This window comes from Lactuca serriola, chromosome 3, assembly GCF_051521515.1.
Source record: "Lactuca serriola cultivar US96UC23 chromosome 3, Lser_US96UC23_V15, whole genome shotgun sequence".
Classification (NCBI taxonomy): Eukaryota; Viridiplantae; Streptophyta; class Magnoliopsida; order Asterales; family Asteraceae; genus Lactuca; species Lactuca serriola.
Window position 1 is genome coordinate 96,828,740 of NC_136410.1, and position 7,957 is coordinate 96,836,696.

A 7,957-nucleotide genomic window follows, 5' to 3' on the forward strand; every position below is an offset into this window, starting at 1 on the left:
CTAGGTTTATGTTTAAGTAAGTGAATAAAGTTTTGACTCACGAAGCTTCTCTCTGCTCCACTATCGAATAGTATGCATGCATATGAATTATCGAGAAGGAACTTACCAGCAACTACTGTCGGATCAGCTACGGCTTCATCGTGGCCTATAGCCAAAACTCGTCCCACCCCGCCGGTATTTGCTGCCTTTGGGCAGTTTCTCTTGTAGTGGACCACCTCACCACAACCGTAGCAAGCTTGGCCTATACCAACGTTGGGAACTTGTGTGATCGGCTTTGCAGGAGCCTTGCAGAAACGGACAGTGTGTCCCTTTCTGTTGCAGTTGGAGCACTGCATTTCCCGACAAGGTCCATGATGGTGGTAAGTGCATTTGGTGCACTTTGGAAGGTTACCCCCATAAGGCTTTGTTGGGTAGGGATTTGTAGGAACGGTAGTAGGTACAGTAGTAGCATTCACTGAAACCAGTTGTTGTTTCTTCGCGGATTCTTGGGAAGACCCACCCTTCCCTTTATTCCATCCTCTCTTCCTGTTATTTTTGTTGTTGTTTCCCTTTTGTGGTTCTGGTGCAGAAATTGTTGAGTTCTGATGACTTCCGTAATCAACAAGAGATTGTGCCAGTTCCTTGGCACTTTCAAAAGTGTCAGGTTTGACTGAAGTTGGGGCGACAGTCCCCAAATGTATCTCTCTATTTTATTGCTCTCAAGAGCAATCATATATGGGCAAAGGATTGCCATATCGCAAAATATGTTGGTATAAGTTGCTATGTCGGTACCAATCATTCCAAGAGTCCAGAGTTCGTGTTCAAGTTTTTGAATCTCTCCTCGTGGACAGTATTCTCTCATCAACATGATTTTTAAGCTCTCCCAGCTTATGGAATTTGCCACTATCAGAGTAAGTACCTTAACGTGACCATTCCACCAAGTTAAAGCTCTATCAGTAAGCGTGAAGGTGGCAAACTTAACTTTGCTGTGCTCGGGACAGGAGCAGATTTCAAAGACTGACTCTGTTCTTTCTATCCACTGCCTCAAAATCATCACACCACCTGTCCCATTAAACATCCGGGGTTTGGCATTCATAAAGTCTTTATAGGTGCACTCTCGGGGTTGTCCATGACTCTCGCCATGGTTGGAAGGAAGAGTGCCAATTCCCGAGCCAGTAGTAACAGGGGTATTGAGTTGTGACATGGCAGCCGCCACAGCTGCTGTGACTGCTGCTTGGAACATGGCAGCATCAAATTGAGGAGGTGGAGATGGTGGTGGTATAGGTGCTTCCCCACCGTTGTTTCATCTCGGGTTTCTACGCGGAGGCATCCTTCAACTATAGGTTGAAAAGATAAAGATAAGAATCCCATAGCATAAAAATGAATGTGTCTCATGAACTAAATTGATATAGTTCAACAATAGATGATAGTATGAGTCTCAAAGATAGAAGAATGAAAGTTATTTATAAGACTGAAATACGAAACAAGCATATGGTTTCTCCATAACATTTTAAGGATTGAACGAAATACTCACGTACTAATAATAGTGCCACTTATATTAATATAATAGTTGATACAACGATCACGAAAATTTGACCCCTATAAGCGTCTCCGGTTACAAAGTTTAAGGAAAAATAAAAACTTTTAGCCGAGGTCCTAACTTATAACAAAATTTGAGATTTTTGCAAGCACTACTTGCGATGTAGGTTGCGCTTGGAGCTTGACTCCGCATCCGATTGTTTCGATTCAATTAGACGCCTATCGAAGGCGGCTTGTTGTTCCCTCAATTCGGTGAGGGCTGCAATCATTTGCGCTTGGAATGCCTCGGTTTGGAGTTGGGCATTGTCCTGAGCTTTGTCCAACCTACGGATGTCAGAAGTGTGAACCTGTACTTCCACGTTGACTTTTTGAATGCGGCTAGCTTGAACTCTGGATTGGTAGGACTGGTTGGCTAGCTTGCCCACCATGACTGGGAGTGCTCGATCGGCTGAACCTCCGCCACTGACATCGTAGAAGTCTCGGCACATGCCGTAGGGAGGGCGTAGATTTTGTTGTTGGCTCCAATGGTGGAGGTGACTTCCCCAAATGGGAGTCGGTCCTTGAAAGTTCCTTACGAAGACGGCAGGTTGTGCGGGTGGTGGGTTGATCACTTCCGGCTCTGATTCGGTACCGGAGTCATCCTCTTCATCCAATTCTATGGGTTCTTCGTCCTCCTCGGGATCCTCTTCGATCCATCCCCCGTTGCCTTGGTTGGGATAGTAGGGGTCGCCGGGGTGATGAAATCCAGCCACTATATAAGGAACATGTTGGTGCATACCCTAGCCTCCATAAGCTCTCCCTTAACCTCAGAAACCCTAAGATAGCCGTCCCACCTCCTTGATTGGGTGTGTTTGGTCTTGGAAAGCTTGGATTAGCAAAGGAGAGCATAAAGGAAGAAAGGAGAAGTTGTCAAAGAAGGAGAGAAACGGCTGGAGCTTATAGATCTGGGAAGACATCATCCTTTGGAGCCTATTTGAGGTATAAAGCTTCTTGCTTGACATTCATATTGTGTAGATCTATGTGTTGTGAAGCTTTGACACCATTCTTGTCCCAAAAGTCCTCATTTTGATGCATGTTTTGGGTTGGTCGAGATTATCTGTCCTTTTAGACATTTCGAGAGGTCTTGAGTGAGAAAAATGAGGTCCCAAGGGCTGTGGTTGTTCCATGTGTGAGATATGTGGGTCTTAATGGATTAAGACCTTGTATTAAGAGCTTTATGGACGTTCCAAGTGATAAAGTTTCAGACTTTATAAATCTTAGGCATGTTTGGCCTAGGGATCTGAAGTTTGGGCTTAAGAACTTAAGCCATTAAGAAGTTATGGGGACTTAATGAGTAGCGAAGTTACGCTCCGCGTAACATGTGAGTACGCCCCGCGTAGCGAGTCAGTGCCCCGATCCCATGTTGCGAAATGGCGTGTACGCCCAGCGTACCAAGGAGGGTACGCCCAGCGTACTCCCTCTGTTGGGTTTTCATTTTGGGCCTTAGGGTTTGGGCTGCTGGATTTTGGGCCGTGACTGGACATTATGGTTAGAGTATTATGGGCCCAATTTAGTAAATGGGGCCAATAGTGGGCTTTGCTTCGGACTTTTGGACTTTAGGCCATTGGTGGGCTTAGGAGCTTACCTAGTGTTGGGGCCGGATTGAGTTAGGGGTAAAATGGTCAATTTACCCTTGGAACAGTATTGTGCTTGGCCTAATGTTTATTTGTGCTATGTTGGCTAGTTCGGTATTTTCAGTGAGTCGGTGATTCGAGAATCTGCTTCTTCAGTTTAGAGTTTCGGCAGTGCGATGTGAGTTATCCTCACTATATCAACAGGGTCTAAGGCACTAAGGTCGGCCCTTTATCGGATTGAGATCCGGGTATTGTTGTTATGTTATTGCTTTGATATGTTTGCATCCTGGTAGTTAGGATGGTGTATGTTAGAGACCTGGTTGAGGTCGGTATCCTGATATGTAGGGTGATGCTATGCTAGTGACCGGTTAAGTCGGTATCCTGGTTAGGATGATGATATGCTATGTGATCTGTTTGATCGGCTTGTTGACTGTGAATTGATATATGATTGTATGTTTATGTGCACATGGTTGATTGGACTGGAGTTGGGTTGAGGCGGGTCCTGCTTTGTGTTGTAGGCCAAGATACCCACGGCGGACCGGTTGTCCCGAAGGCCCAGCGAGCAGTCCGGATAAGCTGTAGGCCCCAAGAGGGCGGACCAAACGTGCTCAGGCTCGGAGAGTGGACCAGGCCGACTGAAGGCCCGATGCGGGCGGACCAGTCATACTGTAGACTCAGATAGTGGACCAGGTGGATTGAAGGCCCGGTGCGGGCGGACCAATCACACTGTAGACTCGATGTATATGGCTAGACTCGGAGGGTGGACCAGGTGGACTGTTGGCCGGTGCGGCAGACCAGTCACACAGTAGACCCGAAGTGCATGGCTGTTCTGTGATCGGATATGATATGGCATGTTATGCGTGTATGGTATATGTGGTTGGTATTTTGGGGATATCTCACTAAGCTTTCGGGCTTACAGTTGTGGTTTTATGTTTTTCAGGTTCTTCAGGAGACCGTGGCAAGGCAATGGCGTGATCGTACCGCTCCTCATGTTTATGTTGTGATGTGATTCTGGGAATACTCTACATAAATTGTATTGAAAACCTTTTTGTAATAATTTAATGAAATCGGGTTGTTTTTGAAAAATTTAAATTGGTTGGAATTTTTCGGTCGTTACAAGTTGGTATCAGAGCCTTGGTTTGAGTGAATTGGAGGAACACTCGTGTGACTCCAGTCTCAAATCGAGGAGGGTTTTCAAAAGAGAATTTAAAATGGTTTTCAAAATGAGTAAAGGAGGACGTGGAGGTACGATCAGCCGGAGCCAGTAAGTAACCCCAAAATACCATACATGATATTTGTTTTGAGCATTGATAGAACAGCATGCTAGTGCTAGGCTAGGGATCTTCAGGATTTCATGATAATGTTGCCTGATTTATGATGCCTGTTAGCCTAGGGTTTCCTTGTGGGAGATTTCCAGTGTTCCTCTTGTAGTGAGGGTTGAGCGCTTGATTTGTATGTTTTCACTAGGGTGTTGTGGTAGTACTTCATACAAATATGGGTAGGTGTGGAAGGTAGTATGGGCCCGTACTACTGAAAGCACAGGACCCATACGCGTATCAGGGAAACCATGACCTCTATGGTTGGGTTAAGAGTTGGTTCCCGGGTTAGTGGGAAGTGTCTGAGATTTTGTGGTGTTTTTCAGTATGGAGATTCCGAGGCATGCTGGGAGTGGATCCGGGTCAGGATCGGGAGCGGGAGAGGGAGTTCCGGACGGGTCAGTACCGCCCGAGGTACTTAGTCAGGTGAGCACCTGCGAGTTGGATGCGAGGATTCGCGAGATCCTGCATGATGAGGTTGCTGCGTTGTTCCGGGCTGAGTTGCCGGAACTGTTGGGTCAATCAAGACCGCCATGGTTGAGTATTTTGATGAGCGTTATGCAGCTCTCACAGAGACGGCTGCCGCGGCGACTACAGCGGCTGTAGCAGCGGCAGGGGGAGGAGCTGGTCGGGGTTTTCAGTATCGGGACTTCGATAATACGAAGCCTCCCACCTTTGATGGAGTTCAGGACCCGATTGTTGCTATGAGATGTTTATCGGACGTGGAGGGGTGTTTCTTCACGTGTTCATGCCCTGCTGATCTGAGGGTGAGGTGTGCTCTGAACCTGTTGAGGCTCGGGGCGAAGGATTGGTGGAGATTGACCACGGGGTCATATTCGGATGCGCAGAGGGCTGCGATTTCATGGGATCAGTTCAGAGAGATGTTCAGCACTCGTTATGTTCCGCGGGTTGAGAGAGAGAGAGATTGGCTCAGGAGTTCCTTGAGCTGAAGCAGGGTTCGGAGTCGGTGACTGAGATCACCAGGATGTTCACTGAGAGGGCGATGTTTTGCCCTGAGTTCGCTTCAGAGCAGGCTCAGATGTCTCGATATCTGAGCATGCTCAAGACGGATATCAGACATTTTGTGTCTACGCAGAGGTGCGAGACTTTGTTGGAGTTGCAGGAGGCCGCCAGGTGGCGTGAGTTAGAGATTGAGATGCAGTTGCGTGAGCTGAGGCAGGCTCCGGTGCAGTCGCAGCCGGAGCCGAAACGGTCCAAGACCGTTGATTCTAGGGTGGGAGATCAGAGCAGCCACGCTTGTGGGAAGTGTGGGAGGGGTCACACCGGAGTTTGTAGGTCCGGTGGTGCATGCCGCAAGTGCGGAAAGGAAGGGCACTATGCGAGGGATTGTCGGCAGTCAGCGCCGGTTCGGGATTTGAGGATTTGTTATCATTGTCATCAGGTTGGGCACTTGAGGGTCAACTGTCCACAGTTTGCTACAGGACCGGTGCAGGCTCCAGCACTGGCCACTTTGAGGATCACGGGTGGAGGTCAGGGTGGAGCAGAGCCCCCAAGGGCTCACGGTCCTGCTTTTTAGCTTGCAGCAGAGGAGGTCAGAGCAGTGCCGGATGCAGCTGCGGGTATGTTTCTTTCTTAATGTCTTGTTTATCTTGTGGTTATTGTGGAGTATTGTTTATCTGCTAGTCTCATTGTGTGGTTTTCGGTGCGGTATTCGTTGTTCTTTGAGGGTTATGGTTTGGTTATGGGTTAGTGTTGGGAATTTCGTTGGTTATCATTCATGGGGGTTATTAGTGGAAATCTGGCGTCTGATTTGGGGGATGGGTAGCATCTGCATTTTGAGGAGTGGTTAGCTGCAGATTGAGTTTCTTTCGAGCTCGGGTCGATCAGCGTTGATATGTGTTTTTGTGAAGGTTGTTTGTGCTTACAGGACACAGTTCGCGTGTAAGTGATTGTGTTGTGTAAGGTTGTTGAGGGAGGTCGATGATGGCGACCGGTGATTGATAGTCAGTGCTATAAGTGGGGGAGAATTGGAAGATTCTCCGGAAGATCGATGAGCATGTGAGGTTGTTTAGCTGTTTGGGATTCAGCAATATTCCGTCAACCAAGAGCGTAGGCTGGTATGAGTAAGTGGCAGGCATGCGGGGCGGGATACAGACCAAGGGTACTTGATTGTGGAGGGTCTGGGATCAGGCCGGGATTGAGTTTGTATGATGGAGATCGAGTTCGGAACCCCTAGAGGGATAGAACAGTATGCATGGGAGGAATCTCCCATAGAGATAACTCGGAATGATGAATGCTAGTTGAGCGGTCCGGATAGACTGAAGGCCGGTAGGCGTACCAGTCAGGACGAAGGCTCGGAGAACGGTCCAGCCAGGCTGAAGGCCCTAGAGGGCGGTCCAGATTGGCTGAAGGTTCTGAGAGTGGTCCAGATTGGCTGAAGGCCTGGTAAGGCGGTCCAATCATCCTGAAGACTCTGCAGGTATTGTTAGATCGGTTTGAGGAAATGGATTGAGTATGTTGCGGTGTGTTAACATTAGAGGGTCTGGCCCCGAGTATTGATCTTGATTAGTGGAGATGGTACATGGACTCGAGAGTCCTTGCGAGCAGATTCAGAGCATGTATGTTGCATGGATAGTGGTTATGCTATAAGGGAGTGGTGTAGCGTTGGGCGAGCACCGTGGCACTTGTCGTAGTGACAAGGCGACCAAGTGGATCTCATTGGTAAGGAAAGAGAGAGGAATGTAGTTCCGAGAGGGAGTGTAAGTTCATGGAAGTGAGAGCAACAGCGCAGAGTTATGTTTGGAGTGGTCCAATTGTGGTCATTGAGCGGCATGATTGCGGCAGTGGTATGGGATCACATCCGGAATGGATGTCTGCTGAGGTCGCGGAAGGGGTTCCGCGGGAGTAGAGCCGAGAGGCTCAAAAGGGGTGCAGGGATGGGGTCTTAGATTCCCAGTTTGATTCTGATCAAGGAATTGTGTATGTAGTGGTGATTCATCCTAGGGGATGTTTGGGGGTGTCGTCAGTGTGACGGGTTTCCCCAACCGAGGGTGCTAGAGCTAGTTCAGTATGTGCATGCGATTGCAAGAGGATAACTCATGGGAGTTGCTGTGAGGCTGAAGAATGTGTCATTCTGTCAGCATGGGATGGATAGAGTTGGACTCGGAAAGGGAACCCGGTGGTTCAGGGTTATATCTAACTCGTAAGAGCCAAGTGATTGTTGTGATCAGGATCGAGAAAAGTGCCATGGAGTGGTACTCGGTTGATAAGTGTAGAATCTGATAAGTGTGGTTATCAAAGGGTGAAGCCGGTGGCCGGCTTGAGGCGGTAGTTAGGACACCACTAGAAAGGAGAAAGTGAGTTTCGGGTTTCGATGGTTGCGTCTTGAGGAACCTGGTTGGGTTAATGCCAGGTGGTGCATGGCGGGAGAAGTTCTGGAGTAGAGATGCCGAAGGCTTTGAGGGCGAAGCCTAATTTAAGTGGGGGAGAATTGTAACGCCCCGTTCCTAAGAGTACCTAATTGTGAGTCCCCGGGATTTAAGAGAAGTG